General features: G+C 40.7%; 1 long non-coding RNA gene across 1 annotated transcript in view; it reads left to right on the top strand.

Annotated features, from left to right (window-relative positions):
* The window catches only part of LOC138848296 (uncharacterized), a 61,211-nt gene extending 35,943 nt beyond the window's left edge, over positions 1-25,268 (top strand). Inside the window, exons 2-3 of the long non-coding RNA XR_016218308.1 lie at positions 23,588-23,811; positions 24,525-25,268. This is a non-coding gene — a long non-coding RNA (uncharacterized LOC138848296). The remainder of the gene's footprint in view (positions 1-23,587; positions 23,812-24,524) is intronic.
* Positions 25,269-27,816: the final 2,548 nt, after the last annotated feature.

The following is a 27,816-nucleotide window of genomic DNA, read 5'->3' as shown; positions in this document are numbered from 1 at the left end:
TGAGGAATCTCCATACTGTCTTCCACAGTGGCTGTACTTGTTCACATTCCAACTAAAAGTGTATTAGGGTACCCTTTCCCTCATATCCTTGCCAGCTTTTATTGTTTGTTTGCTGTGTGAGAGCCATTCTGACAAGGGTGATTTGAAACCTCATTGTGATTTTTGTTTTGCATTTCCCTGATGGCTAGTGATCCTAAGTATTTTTTCTTAGGTCTGTTGGCCATTTCAGTTTTCTCTCTTGAAAAATGCCTGTTCGGGTCCTTTGCCCATTTCTTTTTTTCCCCCAATGAAACCTTTTATTTAAGCAATACAGATTTCATAAGTACAACTTAAGGAATATAGTGATTCTTACCACCATACCCACCCTCCCACCCAAACTGCCACCCCTGCTCCTCCCTCTCCTGTTCCCAGCCCCATTTTCCATTAATACTCATTTTCAATTAACTTTACACACAGAAGACCAACTCTATACTAAGTAAAGATTTCAATAATTTGCATGAACACACACACACATATACACACACACAAAAGTGAGAACAAGTTTGAGTTTACTCTCATAATACAACTCATTGAGGACAGAGGTCCTGTGTGGAAAGTTAGCGGACAGTGACTCTTGTTATTAATTTAAGAATTAACACTGTCATGTATGACATCAGTGACCACCCAAGGCTCTTGACATGAGCTGCCTAGGCTATGGAAGCCTTTTAAATCCCAAACTCCATCAGTATTTAGACAAGGCCATAAGCAAAGTAGAACTTCTCTCCTCCCTTCAAAGAAAGGTATATCCTTCTTTGATGGTTACTTCTTTACGCTAGGGTTTTTTGTTTGTTTGTTTGTTTTTAAGATTTTTTTATTTCTTTGAAAGGCAGAACTACAGAGAGAGAGAAAGAGATATTTTCCATCCTCTGGTTCACTACCCAAATGGCTGCAATGGCTAGGGTTGGGCCAGGCCGGAGTCAGGAGCTTTCTGCAGGTCTCCCACGGGGGTGCAGGGTCCCAAGGACTGGGGCCATCCTCCGCTGCTTTCCCGGGCACATTAGCAGGCATACAGATGAGAACTGGGGCAGCTGGGACTTGATTTGTTGTCCATGTTGGATGGTAGCACTGCACCACAGCGGCTGGCCCCCTGTAGCTATTTCTTAATTGGATTGATTGTTGCTGTTGAGTTTATTGAGCTCTTTATAGATTCTGTATATTAACCCTTTATCTGTAGCATGGTTTGCAAATACTTTCTCCTGTCCATTGCCTCTTTACTTTGAGTGCTTCTTTTTTTTTTTTTTTTTTTTTTTTTTTGACAGGCAGAGCAGACAGTGAGAGAAAGAGAGACAGAGAGAAAGGTCTTCCTTTTGCCGTTGGTTCACCCTCCAATGGCCGCCGCGGCCGGCGCACTGCACTGATCCGATGGCAGGAGCCAGGAGCCAGGTGCTTTTCCTGGTCTCCCTGAGTGCTTCTTTTGTGGTACAGAAACTTCTCACCTTGATGTAATTCCAATTGTCTAGTTTTTGCTTTTAAGTCCTGTGCTCCTGGAGTATTTTCCAAGAAGTTTTTTTCTATGCCTTTCTATGTCTCAGAGTTTCTCTAATGTTCTCCTCTAGTAATGTGATGGTATGAGGTCATACCATCCATGTGCACATGGATCCTGGATCCATTTCGAGTTGATTTTTTTATTTTATATATATATATATATATATATATATTTGACAGGCAGAGTGGACAGTGAGAGAGAGACAGACAGAGAGAAAGGTCTTCCTTTGCCGTTGGTTCACCCTTCAATGGCCGCCGCAGCCGGCGCGCTGCGGCCAGCGCACCGCGCTGATCCGATGGCAGGAGCCCGGTGCTTCTCCTGGTCTCCCATGGGGTGCAGGGCCCAAGCACTTGGGCCATCCTCCACTGCACTCCCTGGCCACAGCAGAGAGCTGGCCTGGAAGAGGGGCAACCGGGACAGAATCTGGCACTCCGACTGGGACTAGAACCTGGTGTGCCGGCGCTGCAAGGCGGAGGATTAGCCTAGTGAGCCGTGGCGCCGGCCCCTCGAGTTGATTTTTTTAAAGATTTTATTTATTTGAGAGGTAGAGTTATAGACAGTGAGAGAAAGACAGAGAAAGGTCTTCCTTCCATCTGGTTCACTCCTCAGATGGCCACAACAGCTCGAGCTGCATCAATCTGAAGCCAGAAGCTTCTTCCAGGTCTCCCATGTTGGTGCAGGGGCCCAAGCACTTGTACCATCTTCCACTGCTTTCCTAGGCCATTAGCAGAGAGCTGGATTGAAAGAGGGGCAGCTGGGACTAGAACCTGTGGCCATATGGGATGCCAGCGCCACAGGTGGAAGATTAACCTATTGCGCCACGGCACCGGCTCTCTAGTTGATTTTTGTATAGGCGTTTTATTTCATACTTCAGTCATGGAGATCCATTTTCCCAGCACCACTTTTTGAAGAAACTGTTCTGTCTCCAGGGATGGATTTTAGCTCCTTTGCCAAAGGTTAGTTGTTTGTAGTGCATAAATTGACTTTGTGGTTTCTGTTCTGTTCCGCTGAACTACATGTCTGTTTTTGTGCCAGTATGAAGCTGTTTTGATTATAACTAGCCTTAGTATGTCTTAAAATCTGGTATTGTGATGCCTCTGGTATTGTGATGCCTCAGGTATCTGATGTTTGAAACTGCTTTAGCTATTCAGGTCTCTTGTGCTTCCATTTGCATTAGTGTCATTTTTTTCTAGATCTGAGAAGAATGTCATTGGTATTTTGATTGGGATCACATTGAATCTGTAAATTGCTTTTGGTAGTATGGACATTTAATGAGATTAATTCTTAAAATACACAAACATGGAAGCTTTTTTTGTCTTCTATTTTGTTCCTTAATGTGTTGTAATTTTCATTATAGGAATCTTGCAGCTCCTTGACTAAGTTTATTAGAAAATATTTAAATTTTTTGTAGCTATTGTGAATGGTAGCTGTTGTGACTGATTTTAGTTCTTTCTTAGCCAAGGCATTATCTGTACATACAAAGGTTACTGATTTTTATATATTGAATTTATATCTTGCCACCAAATTTTACCAAACTCTTAGGAATTCCAATAATCTTAGTCTGGAGTCTTTTGGTGCCCCTAGAGAGTCCTGTCATCTGCAAACAGGGATAATTTGACTTCCACCTTTCCAATTTGTATTCCTTTAATTTCTTTTTCTTGCATAATGGCTGTTGCTAAAACATAAAGAACTGTATTAAATAGCGATAGTGGGGCCAGTGCCATGGCTCACTTTTTTAATCCTCCGCCTGTGGTGCTGGCATCCCATATGGGCGCCAGGTTCTTGTCCCGGTTGCCCCTCTTCCAGTGCAGCTCTCTGCTGTGGCCTGGGAGGGCAGTGGAGGATGGCCCAAGTGCTTGGGCCCTGCACCCCATGGGAGACCAGGAGAAGCACCTGTCTCCTTTGGCACAGCGCTGGCCATAGCGGCCATTGGGGGAGTGAACCAACGGAAGGAAGACCTTTCTCTGTCTCTCTCTATCTCACTGTCTATAACTCTACTTGTCAAATAAAAAAAATAGCGATAGGAGAAGTGGAAATCCTTACCTAGTTACAGATCTTAGGGGGAATTCGTTCAGCTCTTCCCTATTCTATGTGATGCTGGTTGTGGGTTTGTCATATGTTGCCTTGATTGTGTTGAGAAATGTTCCTTCTATACCAATTTGCTTAAGGTATTTATTGTGAAAGAATGTGTGCTTTATCAAATGCTTTATATGCATGTATTGAGATATTCATACATTTTTATTCTTCAACTTGTTAATGTGATGTAGCACATTTATCGATTGGCATATATTGAACCATCCCTGCATACCAGTAATAAATTCCACTTGGTCTGGGTGAACGATCTTTCTGATATGTTGTTGGATTTGATTTGCTCATATTTTGTTGATTTTTGCATCTGTGCTCATCAGGAATATTGGTTTATAGTTCTTTCTTTGTGTCTTTTTTTTTTTCTCCTGGATTAGGGATATAGGTGATGCTCAAAGGAGTCTGGGAGGATTGTTCTGAATAGTTTGAGAGTTTGAGAAGAATTGGAGTGAGTTCTTCTTTGAAAATCTGGTAGAATTCAGTGGTGAAGCCATCCTGTCCTGGGCTTTTCTTTGTTGGGAGAGTCTTTATTACTGGTTCAAACTCTTTCTTGGTAATTGATCTAAGTTTTCTGTGTCTTCATGTCTCAATTTTGCTAGATTCTATATGTCTGGGAGTCTGTCCATTTCTTCGAGATTTTCGAATTTGTTGTCATGTAGTCCTTTGTAGTAATTTCTGATGATTATTGTTATGGTATCCATTTTTACATCTTTCTCATCTGTGATTTTATTGACTTAGATCTTTTTCCTCTTTTTTTGGTTAGTTGAGCCAATGGTGCATCAATTTTTATTTTTCCAAAACACTAGCTTTTCATTTCACTGATACTTTGTATTTCTTTGTTTTAAATTCTGTTTATTCTCTGGTTTTAATAATTTCTTTTCTCCTAATTTTGGGTGTGGTTTGTTTTTCTGGGTCCTTGAGATGCATTAATATCTACTTTATTTGATGCCTTTCCAATTTCGTGATGTAGGCACTAATTGCTATAGACCTTCCTGTTAAGACTGCTTTTGCTCTATCCTGTAAGTTTTGATATGTTGTGTTGTCATTTTCGTTCATTTCCTGGAATTTTTTGATTTCCCTTTTGATGTCTTCTTTGACCCACTGTTCATTCAAGAGTGTATTGTTCAGTCTCCATGTGTCTGCATATTTTCTAGAGATTGTTGTTAATTTGCAGCTTCATTCCGTTGTGGTCAGAAAGATAAATGGTATGATTTCAATTTGTTTGAATTTGCTCAGACTTGCTTTATAGCCTGGCATATGGTCATTCTATCCTAGAGAAAGTTTGATGCACTGATGAAAAGAATGTGTATTTTGCAACTGTGAGGTGAAATATTCTGAAGATATCAGGTCCATTTGGTCCATAGTGTTAACTGCTGTTTTCTTCATAGATTTTCTGTGTAGTTGATCTGTCCCTTAATGCAAGTGGGGTGTTAAAGTCCCCTGTTACTGTTGTCTTGGAGGCTGTGTCTCCCTTTAGATCAATTAAAAAAAATTTTTTTTTTGACAGAGTGGACAGTGAGAGAGAGAGAGACAGACAGACAGAAAGGTCTTCCTTTGCCATTGGTTCACCCTCCAATGGCCGCCACGGCCGGCGCACCACGTTGATCCGAAGGCAGGAGCCAGGTGCTTCCTCCTGGTCTCCCATGGGGTGCAGGGCCCAAGCGCTTGGGCCATCCTCCACTGCCTTCCCGGGCCACAGCAGAGAGCTGGCCTGGAAGAGGGTCCGGTGCCCCGACCGGACTAGAACCTGGTGTGCCGGCGCCGCTAGGCGGAGGATTAGCCTGTTGAGCTGCGGCGCCGGCCCTAAAATTTGTTTTAAATAGCAAATGCTTTGGCATTGGGTACATATGTTTGTTACAGTCACATCTTCTTGTTGGATCTATGCCTTAATCATTACATAATGCCCTTCTTTGTCTCTTATAACAGATTTTATGTTAAAGTGTATTTTGTCTTTTATTAAGATGGTTACACCTGCTTGTTTTTGCTTTCCATTACCATGGAATATCTTTTTCCATGCTTTCACTTTGAGTCTGTGTTTCTTTGTTGGTGAGGTGTGTTTCTTGTAGATAGAAAATAGATGGGTTTGTTTTTTAATTCACTTATCCAATCTGTATCTTTAAATTGGAGAATTTACACCATTTACATTCAAGGTTATTATTGATAAGTTAGGATTTGGCCCTACTGTTTTTACATGAATACTCATATTGTTTGCTTTGGATTTCATTTGTACTTCTACTAGGAGATTTTCTGCCTTTATATTCTTTCATAATGATGACAGTTCTCTGTTTCTGTGTGTATCACATCCTTAAGAACCATTTGTAAGGCTGGATAAATGGTGACATTTTTTTTTTTTAATTTCTGTTTCAGAAGGTCTTTATTTCACCTTCATTTATAAATGAGAGCTTTGCTGGACACAGTATTCCGGGATGACAGTTTCTTTTAGTGTTTGGACTGTGTCTCTGCATTCTCCTCTAGTATGTAGGATTTTGATAAGAAATCAGGTGTCAGTTTCATTGGGGATCCTCTGGAGGTAATCTGAGATTTCTGTCATGCACATTTTAGAATTTTTTCTTTATGTTTTACTGTTGAAAGTTAGTCAAACTTTGAACAGTAAAACAAATATAATGTTGTACTGAAGATCTTTTTACATCATGTCTGTTAGTTCTATGTGCTTCCTGTACTCAGATGTTCCTTTCTTTCTCCAAATTAGGGAAGTTTTCTACCGAATGAATAGGTCTTCTTTTTTTTTTTTTTTTTTTTTTTCTTTTTTCTTTTTTTTTTTTTATTTTGACAGGCAGAGTGGACAGTGAGAGAGACAGAGAGAAAGGTCTTCCTTTGCCGTTGGTTCACTCTCCAATGGCTGCTGCAGCCGGCACACCCTGCTGATCCGATGGCAGGAGCCCGGTGCTTCTCCTGGTCTCCCATGGGGTGCAGGGCCCAAGCACTTGGGCCATCCTCCACTGCACTCCCGGGCCACAGCAGAGAGCTGGCCTGGAAGAGGGGCAACTGGGACAGAATCCAGCGCCCCAACAGGGGCTAGAACCCGGTGTGCCGGCGCCACAGGCATAGGGTTAGCCTAGTGAGCTGTGGCGCCGGCCCTGAATGAATAGGTCTTCTAATCCATTCTCTATTTCCACACCTTCAGAAACTCCTAAGACTCCTATGTTTGGTTTTTTGATATTATCCCATAAATCTTGAACACTGTTACTTTTTCTAATTTCTTCTTATTTATTTTGTTGGTCTGAGATACATCCCAAAATTTGTCTTCTAGCTTGGATATTGTTTATTCTGCCTCATTAGTCCATTGTTGAGGCTTTACACTGTGTTTTCTATTTGACATATTGAATTCTTCATTTCTAGTATTTTTTTAAAGATTTATTTGAAAGTCTGAGAGAGGTCTTCCATCCAATGGTTCACTCCCCAATTAGCCGCAACGGCTGGAGCTGCACTGATCAGGAGCCAGGAGCTTCCTCTGGGTCTCCCACGCGGGTGCAGGGGCCCAAGGACTTGGGCCATCTTCCACTGCTTTCCCAGGCCATAGCAGAGAGTTGGATCGGAAATGGAACAGGCGGGTCTCAAACCAGTGCCCATATGTGATGCCGGCGCTTCAGGCCAGGGTGTTACCCTGCTGTGCCACAGCGCTGGCCCTCGCACGTAAGTTTTTAATTTTGATAATGCCTAATTTATATTTTGTTTTTGTGTGCTTTGGTATTGATTCTGAACACAAATCTTGTATGAATTTGCTTTTGTATGCTGGGTTCATGAGATTGATGAGATTGGGTACTTTTTTTTTTTTTTAATTTAAAATAAACCTCAGCCACTCATTCATAGGAGATGATACTAATTTTAAGGGAGTTTGTTTTTTTTTTTTGTATTGCATATTTTTGGTGCAATGTTTGGTATTGCTTTCTAGGTCTAAAAAATCAATTTATCAGCCTTTGCAAATTCATAATGTAATTTTCTCATGCTCTATTTTATTAGCATTAAGCCTTTCTTCATGCTAAGTAGGTGGTGATCAATTTATTGAAGATTTAAAAGTACTGTTTTCAGACTATTTTTTTATTACATGTTAATGTTTCTGAAATTTCTAAATGAAACATTGATAATTGAAATTTTTATAGATTTAAAATAATTCACTTTTGGTCATCTACAGAGAAGTAAAATATTTCCTTTTCATTGAATTGTAATTTTAGGTCTCCTTATTTTTCTGGATAATTAATGTACCGGGCATGACTTACTGATAAGTATGACTAAAGTTCTACAAATTAATCCTAACAAGTTTCCATCATTTAATGTCTGTGCTGTAAATTGTTCTCAAATTGTTCCTGTTATTCTGGCATTATATCTTATGTGGATATGAATTCTCACTTTGTGTGTAAAAAGGAATATGGTTCAACAGGATTCAAGAACTTAAAAATCATTGCCCTTCAAAAGGAAGACCTTTCTGTCTCTCTTTCACTATCCACTCTGCCTGTCAAAAAAAAAAAAAAAAAATCATTGCCCTTCTTCACATTTGTAATAACTCTTTTAATGTGAAGTCAAAGTAATTTTAAAGGAATGTTATGGAATCTGTTATCTATTGGAAAAACACATTTTATTGTCATTTTCCTATACGTAAATGGCCTGCCATTTATTTTAGAGTTATTATATTTCTGGGCCCCGGAATGTTTCTACATTTTATAATTAAAGTTTGGTGGGAGCTGGAATGGTTTCTTGGAATGTTATAATATGCTGTTTGGAACAGTGAGCCTTTAGAAGGTTTCGACTTTGAGCCAACAAGGTGTTTTTATATCCAAATAACTATTTTTTTTTTATGGAATAGATACAGGAAGTATTTTTGGTAATTTCCAGGTTTTTTTTTGTGTGTGTGTGAATCTAATATTATTGAAATTACCTAAATAATAACATTTTAAGTTAAACAGTTATGCAGCTTACCACAGTGCTGTTGCCCCTGATCAGAGTTGAGCCTGGGGTGTGTCTCTCATTTCAGTCCAGAAAAGGGCTCTGTGTTTCTCCCTGCAGTGTGTCATGACCTTTCACTAGGGCAGTGCCAATAAGGGAGGAGGACACTGCTTCAGGCAGCGCATTTGACTTTGGCATTCTCCTGGGTTTGTTGTGAGTGATTGCAGGTCTGTTCAAAAAAAATGGAACCAGGTTGCTTTCTCCAGTTATGTTGCCCTGAGTATACCTGATCCCCAGTAAAGGCAAAAATACAGAGTTGCTGGGGCAAGTTCCTGGCAAAAGGTATGATGTTGAGAAACTTTAGGGCTATCTGAAATGCTGTCTAGGCCTTCTGGGGGAGCCCACATGGGCGCCTAGAGAACACACATGTGGTGTGTAAGAGGAGTGTTGTGTTGCTGGGGAAAGTGCTCATTCTATTTGATAACAATGCATTATCATTTAGTGAGGCCAAAGAAATTTCTTTGCAGCTGTGGAATGCTCATTTTTGTTCTGCCCTTTTTTTTTTTTTTTAAGATTCATGTATTTATTTGAAAGTCAGAGTTAGAGAGAGGAGAGGCAAAAAGAGAGGGGGAGGAGGGGAGAGGGAGAGGGAGAGTGGAGCCCTTAACTGCTTCACTGTGTTTTAAAATCTGTTACGTCATGCACACTCCCATCCCAGCTTAAATGCCTTACCTTCTCTGTTCTAGTACCCACATAGCGGAGCACTTTAGGATACATTGGGTCGACTTTGAAGATTCTCTATTGGTTAGGGTTCAGTTGCTAAGCACCAAAACTAATTCTTGGTGTTTTAAGCAGAAAGGGATTTATTGTGGGGAATCAAATGTCTTGTTGAAACGTTGAAGGAGCTTAAAGAGAAGCTGGCATGAGTCACTCAGAGCTCCTCCCAGATGGGCTCTGCAGAGCTGGACCATAAGGGTGGCCCACAGGCTTGCTTAGTTCGGAAGCTGACTGCTGATGTGGCAGCTGCTGCCCACTTCTTGGACCAGGACCACATTGTCCTTGAGAGCAGGATGGGTCGGTCATTTACTCAGGGTCAGCCTTATCTCGGTTGGAGAGACAGAATCACATGTGGCATGATTCACGTTTGTCACAGTCTGACAGAACTTAAGTCCAGTCTAGAACACCAGAGGCAAGCGATTTGGGGAATGTGGTGCTTAGCTTTCCAGGCCCTGCAGTTCATGGTAATCTACATTGTTCGCTACAGATTTATGATTTTAAACTGTAGCTGGTCCTTCAGAATTGTCCTGCAGTCCTTTAACTTCTCCTTTTTTTTTTTAATTAAAAAAAATTTATTTATTATTTTTTTGACAGAGAGAGTGGACAGTGAGAGAGAGAGAAAGGTCTTCCTTTGCCGTCGGTTCACCCTCCAATGGGCCGCGGCGAGCCGGTGCACCGCGCTGATCTGATGGCAGGAGCCAGGTGCTTCTCCTGGTCTCCCATGGGGTGCAGGGCCCAAGCACCTGGGCCATCCTCCACTGCACTCCCGGGCCACAGCAGAGAGCTGGCCTGGAAGAGGGGCAACCGGGACAGAATCCGGCGCCCCGACCGGGACTAGAACCGGTGTGCCGGCGCCGCAAGGTGGAGGATTAGCCTAGTGAGCCGCGGCGCCGGCCCTTTAACTTCTCCTTGATGGATTTATTGTTTTGACCCTTAAAGCACCAATTACCGCACCACTCTGGCCCTTTTCCTCTTAGCAGGTGACTAGAGCCTAGCAGCTCTTTTGGTGTTACCTGCTCTTAATTCTTCCTGCCTGTCCCTTTCAGATTACCACAGATGGCCCTAACACCCCTCTGTGGACTGTAGGCAAGAGATGGCAGGAGTCAGTGAAGCCCCTGGGAAGTTGAGAGGCTCTGGAGTGAGGTCTGCAAGGTGAGGGCAGCACATGTGAGGAGGGGCGTGAAAATCCTACAAGTTCTGTGTGATTTTTGTCATCTTTGAACATCATCAAATTGCTCTAAACTCAAGGCTGTCTTGTCTCGCCGATGGTATTATGTTCTGATACCTTCGTGGTATCCTCTCTCCTTTTGGGCCTCAGGTCGGGCCATACTCGGTTCTGTATTTCTGCTGTTTAGGCACTGTACTCCCTAATTTATCCCTGGCTTTAAGAAATGGAGTTTTGTTTCCATTGGTTTACTTTTATGTCCTCTTGGATATCTAATAGGTTTCTCAATTTCGATTTGTTTAAATCCAAACTCTTTTTTTTTTTTTCTCCTCCAAACATACCTCTAATCCGTTGTGCCCCACTTTGGTAAATAGCTTTGTAATTTACCCGGTAACTCGGGCTTCAAACCTTGGAGTTAGCCTTCATCCTTTGCTTTTCTCATTTTTCACATTCCATCCATTAGCAGATTCCAGTCTCTGCCTTCCAAATATACCCTGACGCTAACAACTTGTAATCGCCTTCCTGCTGCCGTCCAGGCCACCGTCGTCTTCCACAGCCTTTCTGAATGAGGGTCCGACTATTCTTCTGTACCCAGGGGCCAGAGTGACCTAAATCTTATCCTTTTTGCTGCTTGTTTAAGATATACATTCCATTGCATTTTGAAGACCGTTTATAGTACTTACAGTGGCCCACCGGGGTCTATGTGTACTCCCCCTTTTTTTTGAAAGCTTGATATTTTTTAAAAAAATTATTTATTTGAAAGTCAGAGTTAGAGAGGTCTTCCATCTGCTGGTTCATTTCCCAAATGGCCGTAACTACTGGAGCTGTGCCGATCCAAAGCCAGGAGCCTCTTCTAGGTCTCCCATGTGGATGTAGGGGCCCAAGGATTTCGGCCATCTTCTGATGCTTTTTCAGGCCATAGCAGAGAGCTGGATTGGAAGTGAAGCAGCCGGGACTTCAACCATATGGGTTGCTGGCACTGCAGGCGGAGGCTTTACCCGTTAGGCCAGGGCCCTGGCCCCTATGTGTACCTTTTTAACTTTTCCTCCTACCATTGTCTCTCTGACTTGTTAAGCTGCTTCCACACACCTCCTATTACCTATTTAAAACAACTGCCTTCCCAGTTTATTGGGCTAGATACCTATCTTTCCCGCTATCCCCCTACCCGATCCCTCTACACTATAAACTTCAGGAGGGAAGGAACTTTATTTTGCTTCTGTTTTGTCAATTCTTTGCTTGGTACATAGTAGGTAATAAATGCTTGCTGAATGGAAACAGTGAAATTATTCTTAAGGCTTTAATTGGAATAATTTTTTTTTTCTGAAGGGAGCCTCTTGTAAGAGGAGTAAAACGTGTGAGGACTGACTACTGCAGGGAAAGGGACAACAGGCATGCAGGAGTAGAGCAAGTACGAACTTTGAGATTAACTAGAGGAAAATGGAATGGATAGCAACCTGACCAAACAAGTGGGAGCTGGGAAAGGAAATGTGAAAATGGCATAAAACAACAAAGGTGGAAGAAATGGAATGCATCATAGGCTCTCTGTGTAGCTAAGACGGAGCAGCCCCATCCCTCTCAGTTCTACTGTCTTGTAACTCCATCTCTGGACTTAGTAAGTATATGGAAGATGGTAAAAGATAGAAAAGAAGTCGATGGGCAGTCTACAGACCCCGAGGCCTGGAGAATGACACGGGAATGAATTTCTTGGATTTCCTTATTGCCCTCTGTATGTCCAGTGCAGGGTGCTGCAGAAGCCTACGAAGTTGACTGACCAGTAGGCACAGATGAAAAAAATCTCCAAGAGCAATCTGTTTCCCCCTGGCCAAAGGCTGGGGCCGTGTGTGTGTGTGTGGTGCTATTTCAGTACCCTACCAGATTATGTTGACAGTCTTATTGGGGAGCCAGTCTTGTACCCTCTGCCTGGTAAAAGAAAGTGGGGCTCTGCCTTTTTATTTTTTCTTCCCATGGTGGAGTTAGCAAGGGCCAGTGTAGCTGAATACACCTCTGACCAGCCGCAGGGAGGTGGTTCAAGCAGGGGCTAATTGCTACCAGACTTAACACCTCCCCTCCAACCCTCATTGTCTGATTGTGAGCAGGTGAGCGTCAGTATACACTGGCATCAAAATAGAGGGGGATGGAGTCAGCTTTCTGTTCTCTGTCTCTGCCACCATCCCAACCCTCCTGTTAAAAGTGGCCCACTGGGTGATGAGCTTCTTAGCCCCTTGGGTTTTCATCTCTCTGGTGGTAGCTTGGCCCAAGTGGGATCTTGTCTCCTCCCATGGAGCAACAGAACAGTGAGCTGAAGCCACACTTGTGCTGGGAAGGTGTCATTCCATCAGCTGAATGTCTGCCCTGTCTGTCTGCAACAAGGCAGTGCCTCACTTTGTCACTGTGGTGGTTGCTGGGGGTGGGAGGTATGACAGATGGCTAAGCACACATACCTGCCTATCCCTGGTCTTAATGTCATTTAGCTAGGGATCTGCCTGCTGAAAGAAAGATTAAATAGAATCCAGGATCTCTTAGTATCAAAGATGTGCAGGTTACAATTAAACACTCATGGTACTAAGAACCAGGAAAATCACTCCTAAATTAGAACAATTGACGGGTGCCACACTGAATTTATCTGACAAGGATTGAGAGCAGGCATGATAAAAATGTTTTAACAAGCTTGTACAAATTCTCTTGAAATGAAAAATTAGAAAACCTTAGTCAACAAAAGGAGTTTAATATAAAAATTACAGAACTGAAAAATGAAAATGAAAAAGAATGTTGTATGGGGTTAATAGTAGAGTGGAGGTGACTGAGGACAGTGAACTTGGAGACAAATGATTAGACTTTTGTCTTGGATAAAGAAAAATGGAACATTTATTGCTAAACAAAATCTTAGAGATGAGATCCAGGGATAAAGACCCTAGATAATAAACAGACAGTTAATTGTATGGGGACAAGCTGAATGCCTTTTCTCTAAGAACCACAAGAAAACAAGCATACCAACTTTTACCTCTTTTATTCAAGATATACTGGGAGTCCTAGCCAGGGCAGTTAGGCAAGAGAAAGAGAGGGCATCCAAACTGCAAAAGAGGAAGTCAAATTGTCATTGTTTGCAGATGGCATGTTCATATGGAAAATCCCCAAAGACTGACTTATAAGCTATTGGAACTAATACATTCTAGCAGTGTTTCAGGATACAAGGTCATGAGCAGAAATCAGTAGTGTTTTAGTCTGTTGGAGAATTATCTGAGAAAGAAATCAGGAAAACAATATTCCCGATAGCTTTAAAAAAACAAAAAAAGAAAAAATCCTGGGAATAAATTTAACCAAAGAGGCAAAAGATCACTGCAGTCAAAACTGTCAATGGTGAAGGAAGTTGAAGAGGACATGAAGAAATGAGAAGGCATTCTGGCCGGTGCCGTGGCTCACTAGGCTAATCCTCCGCCTTCCGGTGCCGGCACACCAGGTTCTAGTCCCGGTCGGGGTGCCGGATTCTGTCCCTGCTGCCCCCCTTCCAGGCCAGCTCTCTGCTGTGGCATGGGAAGGCAGTAGAGGATGGCCCAAGTGCTTGGGTCCCTGCACCCGCATGGGAGACAGGAGGAAGCACCTGACTCCTGGCTTCGGATCGGCACAGTGCCGGCCGTGGCGGCCATTTGGGGGTGAACCAATGGAAGGAAGACCTTTCTCTGTCTCTCTCTCACTGTCTATAACTCTACCTGTCAAATAAATTAAAAAAAAAAAGGAATTAATGTTTTTTAAATGTCCACACTGCTCAAAGTGATTTGGAGAGTCAGTGTAGTCCTTATAAAAATACCAATGAGTACCCAGTGATTTGTAGATTGAATGTAGTTTCTATTATTATTATTTATTTGACAGGTAGAGTTAGACAGTGAGAGAGAGAAAGTTCTTCCTTCCATTGGTTCACTCCCCTAATGGCCGCTGGGTGCCTCCTCCTGGTCTCCCATGCGGGTGCAGGGACCCAAGCACTTGGGCCATCCTCCACTGCACTCCCGGGCCACAGCAGAGAGCTGGACTGGAAGAGGAGCAATCGGGACTAGAACCCGGCACCACATCCGGGACTAGAACTCAGGGTGCCGGTGCCTCAGCTGGAGGATTAGCCAAGTGAGCCACGGCACCAGCCAAATGTAGTTTCTATTAAAATACCCAGAACTAGGAAAAACAGTACTACAATTTGTGTGGAACTACAAAAGACCCTGGATACCTAAAGCAATCTTGAGCAAAAAGAACAAAGAAGGCAGTGTTATACTCCCTGACTTTAAAATATGTTACAAAGCCATAGAAGTTAAAACAGCATAGTGTAGGAGTAAAAAGGTTTTTAGACCAGTGAAAGAGAACAGAGACCCTAGAAATAATCCTATGCATCTGTACCCAACTGGTTTTTGACATAAGTGCTAAGAATATGCACTAGAAATAAGTGGTGATAAATAAACCCAGCTATGGCTATAAAACAAACTTCAAAATTTAAGAGAATTGAAATCCCACAAATGATGTTCTGTGGCAATGATGGAATCAAACTAAAAATAACAAAGACAACAGTAAAATCTCAAAATGAAAATTAAACATAATTATAAATGACCTTTGTGTCAGTCTCTGAAGGAAAAATTTAAAGTATGAAAATACAATACTTTAAATATATGGAATGTAGTTTAAAAGCAGTCCAGATTTACAATTTACAATTCTAAATGATTACATTTGACAAGGGGAAAGGTCTCAGGTCAATTATGTAAACTCCTGCCCTGAGAAACTAGAACAAGATGGGCAAAATAAATTCAAAGGAACATAGGAGTCAATGAAATTGAAAGTAGTAAAACAAGACAAATGAAAAATTGTAAGAAGCTAGTTCTTGGAAAAGTTGAATAAAATTGATAAACTATGACCACATCACAATGACCAGGCATAGAGGACATCACTACAGGGCTATGGCTGTCAAAAGAATAGGATGGAGGAATCTGGAAAATATTATGCTGAGTGAATTAAGCCAGTCCCAAAGGGACAAATATCATATGTTCTCCCTGATTGGCAACAACTAACTGAGCACCAAAGGGGAAACCTGTTGAAGTGAAATGGACACTGTGAGAAACAGTGACTTGATCAGCTCTTGTCCTGACTGTTGATGTACAATGTAATACTTTATCCATTTTAGTATTTTTTTTGTTTTGTTCTAGTACTATTGGTTGAACTCTGTAATTAACACACAATTATTCTTAGGTGTTTACATTTTAACTGAAAAATGATCCCTGTTAAATATAAGAGTGGGAATAAGAGAGGGAGGAAATGTACAATTTGGGACATGCTCAGTCGGACTTGCCCAAATGGTGGAGTTAGAAATGTGCCAGGGGATTCCAGTACAATCCCATCAAGGTGGCATGTACCAATGCCATCTCACTAGTCCATGTGATCAATTTCAGTTCACAATTGATCGCATGGTAGGTCTAAGAGTCAAAGGGATCACACAAACAAGACTGGCGTCTGCTAATACTAACTGATAGAATCAAAAAGGGAGAGAATGATCCATCATGGAAGCGGGATACACAGTAGACTCATAGAATGGCAGATGTCCTAAACAGTACTCTGGCCTCAGAATCAGCCCTTAAGGCATTTGAATATAGCTGGAGAGCCCATGAGAGTATTTCAGGCATGGAAAGCCAAAACACTCTGGCAAAAAAAAAAAAAAAAAAAAAAAAAAAAAAAAAAAAAAAAAAAAAAAAAATCTCTGTGAGTGAGATCCCAGTGGAAAGAACGGGGCCATCAAAGGAGGAGGTACCTTTCTCTGAAGGGAGGAGAGAACTTCCACTTTGACTATGACCCTGTTGGATAAGATCGAAGTTGGCGAACTCAAGGCTTCCATAGCCTTGGAACTCATGACTAGAGCCTAGGGAGATTACTGACGCCATAAACAAGTATGTCAAATTGTTAAGTCAACAACAGGAGTCATTGTGTACTTACTTCTCATGTGGGATCTGTCCTTAGTGTATTGTCCAAAGTGAATTAATGCTATAACTAGTACTGAAACAGTATTTTACACTTCGTGTTTCTGTGTGGGTGCAAAATGATGAAATCTTTACTTAACATATACTAAATCGATCTTCTGTATATAAAGATAATTGAAAATGAATCTTGATGTGAATGGAATGGGAGAGGGAGCGGGAGATGGGAGGGGTGCGAGTGGGAGGGAAATTATGGGGTGGGGAAAGCCATTGTAATCCATTAACTGTACTTTGGAAATTTCTATTTACTAAATTAAAGTTAAAAAAAATAGGAAGGTTCCATATACAAAGGAAATGGCAAAATAAAGAAAGACTGGTTTAAGTTAGGTACATTATGTTAAAAGTTTGCACTGTACCCTTAAAAATGTTAATCCAGGGGCCAGTGTTGTGGCTTAGTGGGTAAAGCTACCACAGGGGATGCAAACATTCCATATAGTTGCTGGTTCAAGGCCTGGCTGATCCACTTTTGATCCAGCTCCCTGTTCATGGCCTGGGAGAAGCAGTAGAAGGTGGTCCAAGTGTTTGGGCCCCTGCCAACCATGTGGGAAACCCAGATGAAGCTCCTTGCTCAGCTCTGGCTATTGTGTCGATCTGAGGAGTGAACTAGCAAATGAACCCCTCCCCCTCTTCTCTAACTCTGACTTAAAATAAGTAAATCTTTAAAAAATGTTAATCCAAAAATTTAAAAAGCTTGATATATTAAAGGAAATCAGATACCATGCTGCAGAACAGTATCTAGTGATTTCAGTTTACAAATAAAAATTAGAGGAGCCAGCATTATGGCACAGTGGATTAAGCCACTGCCTGTGATGCTGATATCACATGTGGTACTGCTTTCAGTCCTGGGTGCTCCATTTCTGATCCCATCCAAGTTCATGGGCCCGTACCACACCCACATGAGAGATCTGGATGAAGCTCCTGGCTTTGGGCTGATCCAGCCCCATTGGTTGTGGCCATTTAGAGAGTGAACCAGTGGATGGAAGAGCTCTGTCTCTCCTCCTCTCTGGGTACTTTGTAACTCTGCCTTTCAAATGAAAAACTAAATATTCTTAAAAAAAATTAGGGGCACAAAGCATTAAAACTAGTATATTACAATATTAAAAACTCAAAAGTATGAAAGTACTTGAAAACACTGCTATTGCTACATTTAAATAATTTCCTCTTACAGCTATTTAATGTGTAGTTATTAATCTTTAAAACTTCATCTTGGGGCCGGTGCTGTGGCGCAGTGGGTTAACGCCTTAGCCTGAAGCGCTGGTATCCCATATGGGCGCGGATTCTAGTCCCGGCTGCTCCTCTTCCAATCCAGCTCTCTGCTATGGCTTAGGATAGCAGTGGAGGATGGCCCAAGTCCTTGGGCCCCTGCACCTGCGTGGGAGACCTGGAAGAAGCTCCTGGCTTAAGATCGGCGCGGTTCCGGCCGTCGCGGCCAATTGGGGAGTGAACAATCGGATGGAAGACCTCTCTCTCTCTTCCTCTCCTCTCTCTGTGTAACTTTCAAATAAATAAGAAATAAATCTTAAAAACTCACTTCATCTTAAAATATGCAAGTTTAATAACAAAAAGAAAAACTTCATAAATTCTCTGCTTTCCAAGATGATGTATAACCTACTCCCTTTTTGGTTGAAGATTGTTTTCAAGATAATTTTCTTGGGAGATAGCAGTGTTCTTTATCTGATTTGGGGTGGTGGTTTGTGAATGCTTGCATTTGTCAAAAGTAATGAAACGTATTTGCTTAAAAGATATAGATTATCCTATTTGTAAATTATGTCTTGGTAAAGTTGACTTTTTAAATTCAACAAAAGAATAAGGTAATATTACAGACAACTTTGTGCTCAGAAATTCAACAGTTTAGAGGAAATTCCTGGAGTTTTAGTTTTTTTTTTTTTTTTTTTTTTTAGATTTATTTATTTTCTTATTTGAAAGTCGGAATTAAAGAGAGGGAGAGACAGATCTTCCATCCGCTGGTTCATTCCCCAGATGGCAACAATGGCCCAGGGCTGGGCCAGGCTGAAGCCAGAACCTTCTTCTGGGTCTCAAACATGGGGCACAGGCATCCGTGCTGTCTTCTGCTGCTTTCACAAATTAGCAGAGAGCTGGATCAAAAGTGGAGCAGCCGGGACTCGATTTGGTGCCCATATGGAATGCCAGCACTGAAAATGGCAGCTTAACCTGCTGCACCACAATGCCAGCCTTGATTTTTAGTTTTATCAAAGATTAAAAGCTCAACCAACATAAACAGGAAATCTGAATATTGTATAGTCAGGTAAGAAACCGCACCCTTAATTTAAAATCTGAAAAATAAATCTCTGGGCCCAAATGGTTTTACTGGAGAATTTACAAACATTTAAAGAAACAATACCAATCTTATTAAATGTCTCCCAGAAAATGGAAGATAAGGGAAGTTAAAAAGTTCATTTTGAGTCTCATTTTTTCCTGACAGCAAAATCAAAGTAAAAAAAAAAAAAAATGTCAGTATCTCCATGGACGTTAAGGGTAATAATCTTCAAAAGATAGTTGAGTTGAATCCAGTAATGTATTAAATATTTCACATAACCTGAGTGGGATTTGTTCCAGACATACAAGTCAAGTTTAGCAATTGAAAATCATTGTAATTTACCATACAGGATAAAGAAGAAACATTGTGATGTATCCACTGACTCTAGAATTGATGAAATTCAGTATTCATTTATGAATAAAAACTCAGTAAATCAGAAATAAAGGAGAAATTTCTCAACTAGATATCTGCCAGAAACTTCCAACTAAGATCACATTTAATGAAGGAAGATGGAATGTTTTTCTTCTCCGGGTGGGAACAAGGCCAGAGTTTGTGTTCCTACCTTTGCGGTCCTAAATAGCACTACAATAGTGTTTATTCTCACATGACTTGAGTACATTTGTTAGAAAATGAAGTATTTGCCATTTTGTCACATAACAGTGTCATTTTGGAAAGGTTTTGCAGTATTCCCCTCTGATTATTGCTTGTAGAAATTAGATGTTCTCTTTTTCTAGAGTGAAGCAAAACCCCCAACCAAAATGGAACTGGAAGTTCTATCCACTGCATTAAACCACACCAATTTACAAAACTGCTGTGGTGCAGTTGGTTGAAGCCATGGCCTGTGGTGCTGGCATCCCATGTGGGTGCCAGTTTGGGTCCTGGTTGCTCCACTTCTGGTCCAGCTCTCTGCTGATGTGCCTGGGAGTACAGTGGAGGATGACCCGATTCTTGGGCCCCTGTGTCCACATGGGAGACTTGAAAGGGGCTCCTAGCTTTGGCCTGGCCCAGTGGATAGAGAATCTTCTGCCTCTCCTTCTCTCTGTAACTGTCTTTCAAGACAATAAATAAATCTTTAAAAAAAAAAGAAAAACAAGAATGTACTTGTTTAGATTATACAAATGTTTGCATAGAAAATCCTAGGGAATTTTATTAAAAACACCTTGAACTAATAAATGAATTAAACAGTTCTGATATGCCATATCAACATAAAAATCGGTCACATTTGTATAGCACAAAAACTAAAATGTGACAACTGAAATTAAAACACAATGAATGCCCTTTACAGTTCTTCCCAAGACTGAAGTGCTTAGGTATCAATGTGTGTAGGGAAGGGTCTTTTGTGCTGAAAATGCTGATGAAACAAATCCAAGCACCTAAATAAATGTTGACATATACCATGTTAAATATGGGAAGATGTAATTCTCTTTAACATAATTTTAATGCAACTCCTATGAAAACTTCAAAGCTTCTATTTTAAGAAACTGGCAAGATTACTAAAAAAAAAACAAAAAACAAAAAAACTTCTACGGAAGGGCTATGGCCCTAGAATAGCTAAACAATGTTTAAGAGGAGTAGTAGTTGGAATCACTGTACTGGTATTCAGACCTTCCCTTAAGTTATGTTAATCAAGACAGTATGCTGTTGGCTGGCAGCAGGGTAGAAGTATAGTTCAGTGTGGCAGAATAGACAATTAACAAATACATTCACACAACTAGGCCATACTAATTTCTGACAAAGATTCAAAAGCGAGTCAGTCATAGGAGGATGGCTTTTTCAAACATGGTGGTGGAGAAACTGGACATCCATAGGCAAAATGACAACCCTCAATCTGAACTGTATACTGTTTACAGAACTGAAAGTAGATTATGGACTTAATGTAAAATAAACTTCTAGGAAAAAAATTAGAAATTAGAAAGTGTTTAGGAACCAGAACTAGGCAATGTTTTTAGTTTTGATACCAAAAGTACAGTCTACAAATTTTTGATAAATGGGGAGCTACTGAATTTAAACAATTCTGCTCTATGAAAGACCATATAATTTCAGACAGGTATAAAATACTTAAAACCAGTATACCTGGTACTAAACCAAAGACTAGTACATCAAAAATAGAAAGACTTCTCAAACATCCATAGTAAACAGTCCAGTTATAAAGTAGACAAATGACATTAATAGGCATTTCATTGGCGAGGGCGTGTAATTGACAAATAAGCACAGAAAAAGCCAGCAGGAAAATAAAAATTAAAGCATGTAGAGCAACCACTTTTAAACAGCTAAAATGAAAAGTGGCAATGGCACCAATACTGTTGAGGATGTAGAAAAACAACATCACTCGATGGTGGGCATGTATAATGTGGTTGGTTTCTTGTAAGACCAAGCAGGCATCTACCATACAACCTGGCAGTTGCACTCCTGAATATTTATTCCAGAGAAAGTCGTGTAAACAAATCTGTACACAGATGTTCACAGAGCCTTTATTATTCTAATATCCCAACCCAGATACCCTTCGGCAGGTGAATGATTAAACCACAGTGCAGTGTATTGTGATTATTTCTCACAATAATATCAAGGAATTGATTCCTTTTGATAATGTGGATGAATTTCTATGTTGAGTGATTAAAAACTGATTTGAAAAGTAACACATGGTATGATTCCATTCATATCATATTTGTGACATGAAAAAATGGTAAAAATGGAGAAATGATTGGTGGTTTCCAGTGGTTAAAGAGTCAATGAGTGTGTCAAGGAATCAAAATGAAGTGTTTTCAAAACAGCACATGAAGATGGCTAACAGCAAAGTGAGGGATGCTGTGGTAATGGAAGTGTTCTGTGTCTTGGTGACTGTGTGCTGTATGCTGTATGTGGTATTGTACTACAGCTGTTGATGATGTTGCTACTGTGGGAAACTTGGTCAAGGGTGAATGGGATTTCTTTGTAGTGTTTGCTAAAAATGCATGTGAAGCTACAGTTATAACAAAAAGTGCAATTAAAAAACGTGACAGAATGAATTCTATTAGATTGGAAATTGGCTTAAAAATACAGCTGATTACAAGTAACACTTCAGTTGTGAAAGGGAAGATAGAAGTACAGAGATAGGAAAAAAAAGATACCATTCAAACAGAAAATATTGTTACTAGATCAGGTGAAACTTCTAGTTGAAAGCCCTAAAGATTATTACAGGAGTTTTTGATTGAGAAAAACACTGTTTCTGAAGAGGTAAAGTAGCAGTAAGGATGTGTAGACATCAAATCACATAGCTGCTAAACACAAAAAACCAAGAAACAAAACTGGCAATGCAAGCAAATTTTAATAAAAAAATGTAAATTGGATCAAACAAAGCAATAAAAGGTAAGTCTCCTTCCAAAGCCTGTGGAGAATAATGCAAGTCACATGCAGGGAGTCTGTGGAGTCAGAACAAAGGCACAACAACTGCCCTTTATCCCCTGTGTGTCCAATTTTAAAAATGGTTTTAAAATGGTGATAATGTATAGAATGTCATAATTTACCATCTTAACCAATTTTTAGAGTACGGTTCAGTAGAGTTGACGTAATTGTGCAGTCAGTCTCCAGAACTGCTATCTTGCAGAAACTGAAGCTCATGCTGCAGCTTAGGATCCATTTTTTCTCCTATATTTTAGTTATATGCTAGCTGAGAGAATTCTGATTTACTTAAGTTTGGCAGTTAATGGCTTTTAAAAACAGTTTCCCATGCAATTTCAAGACGTGCTTTAGTTACACTGATATATGAGTAGAAGCTTAAAAGAGGAATTGTGGAAAGTTTTTATTTCCAAGCTGAATAAAAATGTGACAGCTGCTCTTGTTATTATCATAAATAGAAAGGAAAGCTCCACAAATTTGCAACAAACATTAAAACTGCATTATGATCTCAGAATAGATGGATATTGTGTCCTGGGTTGTTGCTGGACTGAATATGATGGTGTGCTGGAAGCATGGCTCCATCAGATGTGCCTGGGCCCTGTCTGGTGTATTATTTGGCACATATGTGTTGCATAAGTCTGCTTGGTACTATCGTTTTGTGAGAGTGAACATAAAAATTCAGCAGTCCGGAATTCAGAAAATGATGAGTGGTGAGCATTTGTAGTTAATGACATGATTACTGCAAGTCATTCCCTTTCACAGTAATATCAAGAGACACTTTATTTCAAGGTCTACACAAGCACAAATTAACCTGATCATACAGGGTATTGTTTTGGGGGAACTTGCATAATACATACAAACTTGAAATAATACCCATCTGATTATGACCATGGTACTTTATTACAGCTGTGAAAATATATTGCAAAGTGTCAGATGTTCATGTGGGCCTTGAAGTGTTGCTGCAGAACCTTGGGCTCCACAGAATAGAGTTGGATCGCTGCTACTCTGGAGTATATGGGAAGAATGTCCTTAGGAATTATGTTTTGGAATCAGAGGCTTTTATTAAGAGATGAGTTACTGGTTATGCAATGAAAGTGCTTATGCTAATATGGTCAATTTTCTGGTTTCTCTGGCACCTGACTTGTTCCAGATTAGCAGTGTTTCCACACTCTAAGTATTATAACTTGAAAAGAATATCACTGATTGCAAGATAATTGGATACAACATATTTGAGAAACAATGAAGATTTAAATGAGCAAACCTCCTAATTTAATAAAATGTGTCATGTGAACAAAATGAAGTAACTTATTTTTTAAGGGATCCAAGTTTTCTGAAAAGGATTACTTGCTAAATATTAAGTGGTATAATTGCATTCAGTATATTGTACTGAAATCTTTTCATAATAAGAAATATGATTTATAGTACATTTTTTAAATGGCAAAAATTCCTATTCAATAACATGAGTTCATTTTTCTGGAAAGTTCTTGATTTGAAGGTAGGAATATGGTAACGTCATTCACTGGAACATGTGACATGAGCCTGGTGTTGTGGTGCAGTGGGTTAAGCCATTGCCTATGACACCGGCATTTCACATGAGCACCGGATCAGCTGCTCCACTTCCATCCAGCTTCCTGCTAAGATACCTGGGAAAGCAGCGGAAGACGGCCAAGTTCTTGAGCTGTGCCACGCAGGAGAGGAGACCCAGGTGAGCGCCAGGCCACTTAGGGAATGAATCAGCAGGTAGAAGGTGTCTCCCCGTAACTCTGCCTTTCAGATAAATACATCTTAGGAAAAAGAAAAAAACAAGGCATGTGACATGTTTCAGAAACCCAAATTCCAGGATGGGCTGTAGATCTCCTGAAAGATGATTCGATGTTGTCTGTTTACCCTGGTCATGTCTTTGCCTTGCAGTCTTCTGGTCCGGTGTCTGCCAGGAGCATTTCCTGTGTAGTAGTGAATTATTTTGTACCATGAAATCTGAGATCTGTTTCCTGTTAGATTCTGGCTGTAATTTTTTGTCTTGGGAAGTACCTCACCCTTGTCTAGATTATACAGCTTGGGCGGCTGTGACACCAGTGATCAACCATTGCCAGCCTCAGGGACTCTCAGTGTCTTCACATGCTGTAGTCATTCAGTTCTTGTTATCTCCCTGTTATGTGTAATTAAATTATTAATAATAATTAAAATTATAATTATTAATGTGTAATAATTAAAATGAACAATCTCATTGTTAAATGTTTGTACTGCTAGATAAACCTTTTTTGTGTCTCAATTGCAACTTTCAATAACTCCTACTCTTAAAATCTTTGAGGGGGAGGTGGGGCTGGTGTTTTTGTGTAGTGGGTAAAGTAGCAGCCTGTCAGGCTCACATCCCATTGGGCACCGGTTTGAGACCTGTCTGTTCCACTTTCATTCCAGATCCCTGATAATGGCCTGGGAAAAGCAGAGAAGATGGCCTACAAGGGAGAGCTGGAAGAGAAACTCCTGGCTTTGGCCTAGTCCTTCCTTGGCTGTTGCAGCCAGTTTGGGGAATAAACCAGCAGATGGAAGATCTCTTTCTATCTCTGTCTCTCCTCTCTCTCTCTCTCTGTAACATTGCCTTTTAAATAAATAAATAAATTAAATCTTAAAAAACAATGCTGCAAATCAAGAATCCAGAATGGACTGTGTTGTACATGTGGTTTCCAGTGAAGAAGGTGAGTCCCATTGACTTCCCTGTTACCCGAGTTCGGGCTAGTTGGTGACTTGTCCAGTTCAAGGATAGCACACCTGGGCTGGTGGAACTCCTGTTGATATAGCAGGCGGATTGGATTAGATCGATTAGATTTGTGATCTGGAGACCACGCCTTCACCATGCCTCCTGTGATTTTACACCCTTACCTGCCAGACTATGTAACCACTCCCCTTTGGAAGTGAATAAAAGGCCTGGAGCATGGTGGGCCCTTTGCTTATTGTCCGGCACTTCCAGGCATGCTGCCTTCTAGCCACCCACTCTCTGCTTTCCTGCCCTTGTTTTGTTACCTGTGTCTACTGCTAACTGTAGACTTGATCCAGGTGGCTCCTGGCCTGGTCTCTAACCTAATATGGACCCAACTTAATTAGTAGACTTCCGTCTACCCTAAGCATCTCTCTCCCCTACATAAAGCCCTCACTTTCCTGTGTATTTCTCACTGAATAAATACTTAAAAAACTGTACCATGTTGCCTGTTTCATTTATAAGTAGCCAATATTTAGAATTCTTATCTTAAATTTATGGCAAGAACCCTTGAAATTTGGAGTAAATGTACCCGACTTCACTATGAGCCTTCCTGTAGGGCTATTGGTCTGCTCTCGGATTTTTCCCAGGCTCCACCTTGCGCGCTCATTCTGCCGGCATCGCAGACACAGGTCTGTGGTCCTGATATATGCAACTACTTGAAGTTCTATGAATGTACTTTGCTCACTGTTACCTTAGTAGCAATAACAGTAATTAGAGCTAACATTTATTAAACACTTACTTTGCCAGACACTTTACATGCATTATCTTATTTAATCCTCACAGCAAGAGCATGAGGGTAGGTGCCATTATTGCCCTCATTAAATAGAAATGAGAAAGTTGGGGCATGGAGTGCTTAAGTGATTTGTCTAGGATCACACCGCTATAAAGTAGAGGAGCAAGGATCCAACCTTAATCTCTGGTGTTTTAAAAGTTGCAATTGTTAATACTTGCAGATGTTTTTTTGCCTTTATAGAATTGGAACCTAACGTCACCTTTGAGGGCAAACTTATTGTTTGAAGGGTCACTAGGTAGGTTTTTTGTTAATCTGAATTATGACAAGATCTTACTCTGGAAGTGGAAGTCAGATTTACATGTGTAAAAATCCAGATCTCTCCCCCACTTTGGGTAGTATTTTATTTTTACATTTTAAAAGCTTTTTAAGGTTTAAAGAAAATTATACTCCATGTATTTAAAGATTTATTTATTTGGAAGGTGGCATTATAGAGGCAGAGAAAAAGAGGGGGGTCTTCCATCCACTTGTTCACCCCCCACTGGTCACAGCAGCCGGAGTTGAGCTGATTTGAAGCCAGAAGCCTCTTCTGGGTTTCCCAAGTGGGTACAGGGGCCCAAGCACTTGGGCCATCTTCTGCTGCTTTCCCAGGCACATTAGCAGAGAGCTGGATCGGAAGTGGAGCAGGTGGGACCCAAACCGGTGCTCATATGGGATTGCTAGTGTTGCAGGCAGCTTCACCTGCTACACCACCGTGCCAGTGCTAAACTCCATATTTAACTTGGAATTCTATAAATTCATTCTTCTTAGCAAATATTTAAAAAATTGTGCTAGATTTCTAGTTTAAAATTTGAAATTGAAGGATAGCAATTCATCTTATTTGATCAGTTTCTGTCAGTGCTAATTTAAGGAATGTAGATAACTTTGGTTGATAAAAAGACTCAACACTAACCAACAATCCAATTTATCTGTTATTTCTATGAGTTTTATTTTTTTTTGCTAGCCCGACATCTTATTTTAATCCTTTAAAAATTTTATTTAAGGTATACAAATTTCATGCATTTCATGTAAACAGATTTAGGAACATAGTGATACTTCCCACCCCACCACACCCCCTTTCCCACCCATATTCCCACTTCTTTTTCAGTGAAAAAATGAAAAGTCTGTAGGCATTTAGAGGTGTTAAAGACGTGGGTTTCCGGAAGATTGATCTTTGGGTTGTGGGATGTCCTGTGACCAGGTGGAATGGAGAATTGGAGCAGGTAGATATCTATGGCCGCACTCCAGTCTTTAAATGGGAGATGAATTAAAATCACACCAGGTAGAGGACAGCACTTTTTTTTTTTTTAAATTGTATTTAATGTATACAGGTTTCATGTATCTGATAAAAACAGATTTAGGAGCATAGTAATACTTCCTACCCTACCTCCCTCCCGCCCATGCTCCAGTTCTTCTCCTCCTCCCTTTCCTGCTTCCACTCTTAATTTTTTTTAAAGATATATTTATTTACTTGAAAGGCAGAGTTACAGACAGAGAGGTCTTCTATCCACTGATTCAACTCCTCAAAGGGCTGCAGTGGCTGGGGCTGGAGTAGGCTGAAGCCAGGAGCCTAGAATTCCATCTTGGTCACCCATGGGTGACAGTGGCCCAAGCACTTGAGCCATCTTCTGCTTTCCCAGGCCATCAGCAGGGAGCTGGATCGGAAGTGGAGCAACCAGGAATTTAGTGCTCATATGGGATGCTGGTGCTGCAGGCGGATGCTTAACCTACTGTACTACAGCGCTGGCCCCCCAACTCTTGAATTTTACAAAGATCTATTTTCAGTATTCTTTACACTTAATAAAGTTAACCCTACACTAATTACAGAGTTGAAAAATAGTATTAAGAAACAACAATGTTCCCCATCAGTAGAGACAAAGGCTGTAAAAAATCAGCTAATATCAAAAGACAACTCTGTTATTGAAGTAAAGGGCTACTTTAAGAAAGAGGAACTTAAAGTGAACACTGGAAAAGAAGAATTAAGCCATACCAAATAAGGCTGGTTATATATCTTTTAAAAATTACTTTTGTTTAGAGGCATAGAGACAGACCTTACATCCACTAGTTAATTCCCCAAATTCCTGCAACAGCTGGGGCTGGGACAGGCCTAAGCCAGAACCCAGAACTCAAGCCAGATCTCTCCTGTGAATGACAGGGACTCAAATAACTTGATCCTTTACTGC

This window comes from Oryctolagus cuniculus, chromosome 12, assembly GCF_051225735.1.
Source record: "Oryctolagus cuniculus isolate XC-2025 breed Fujian yellow rabbit chromosome 12, ASM5122573v1, whole genome shotgun sequence".
NCBI classification, from domain to species: Eukaryota; Metazoa; Chordata; class Mammalia; order Lagomorpha; family Leporidae; genus Oryctolagus; species Oryctolagus cuniculus.
The sequence above is the reverse complement of the archived record's forward strand: the minus strand, read 5'-3'. Positions and strand labels throughout refer to the sequence as shown.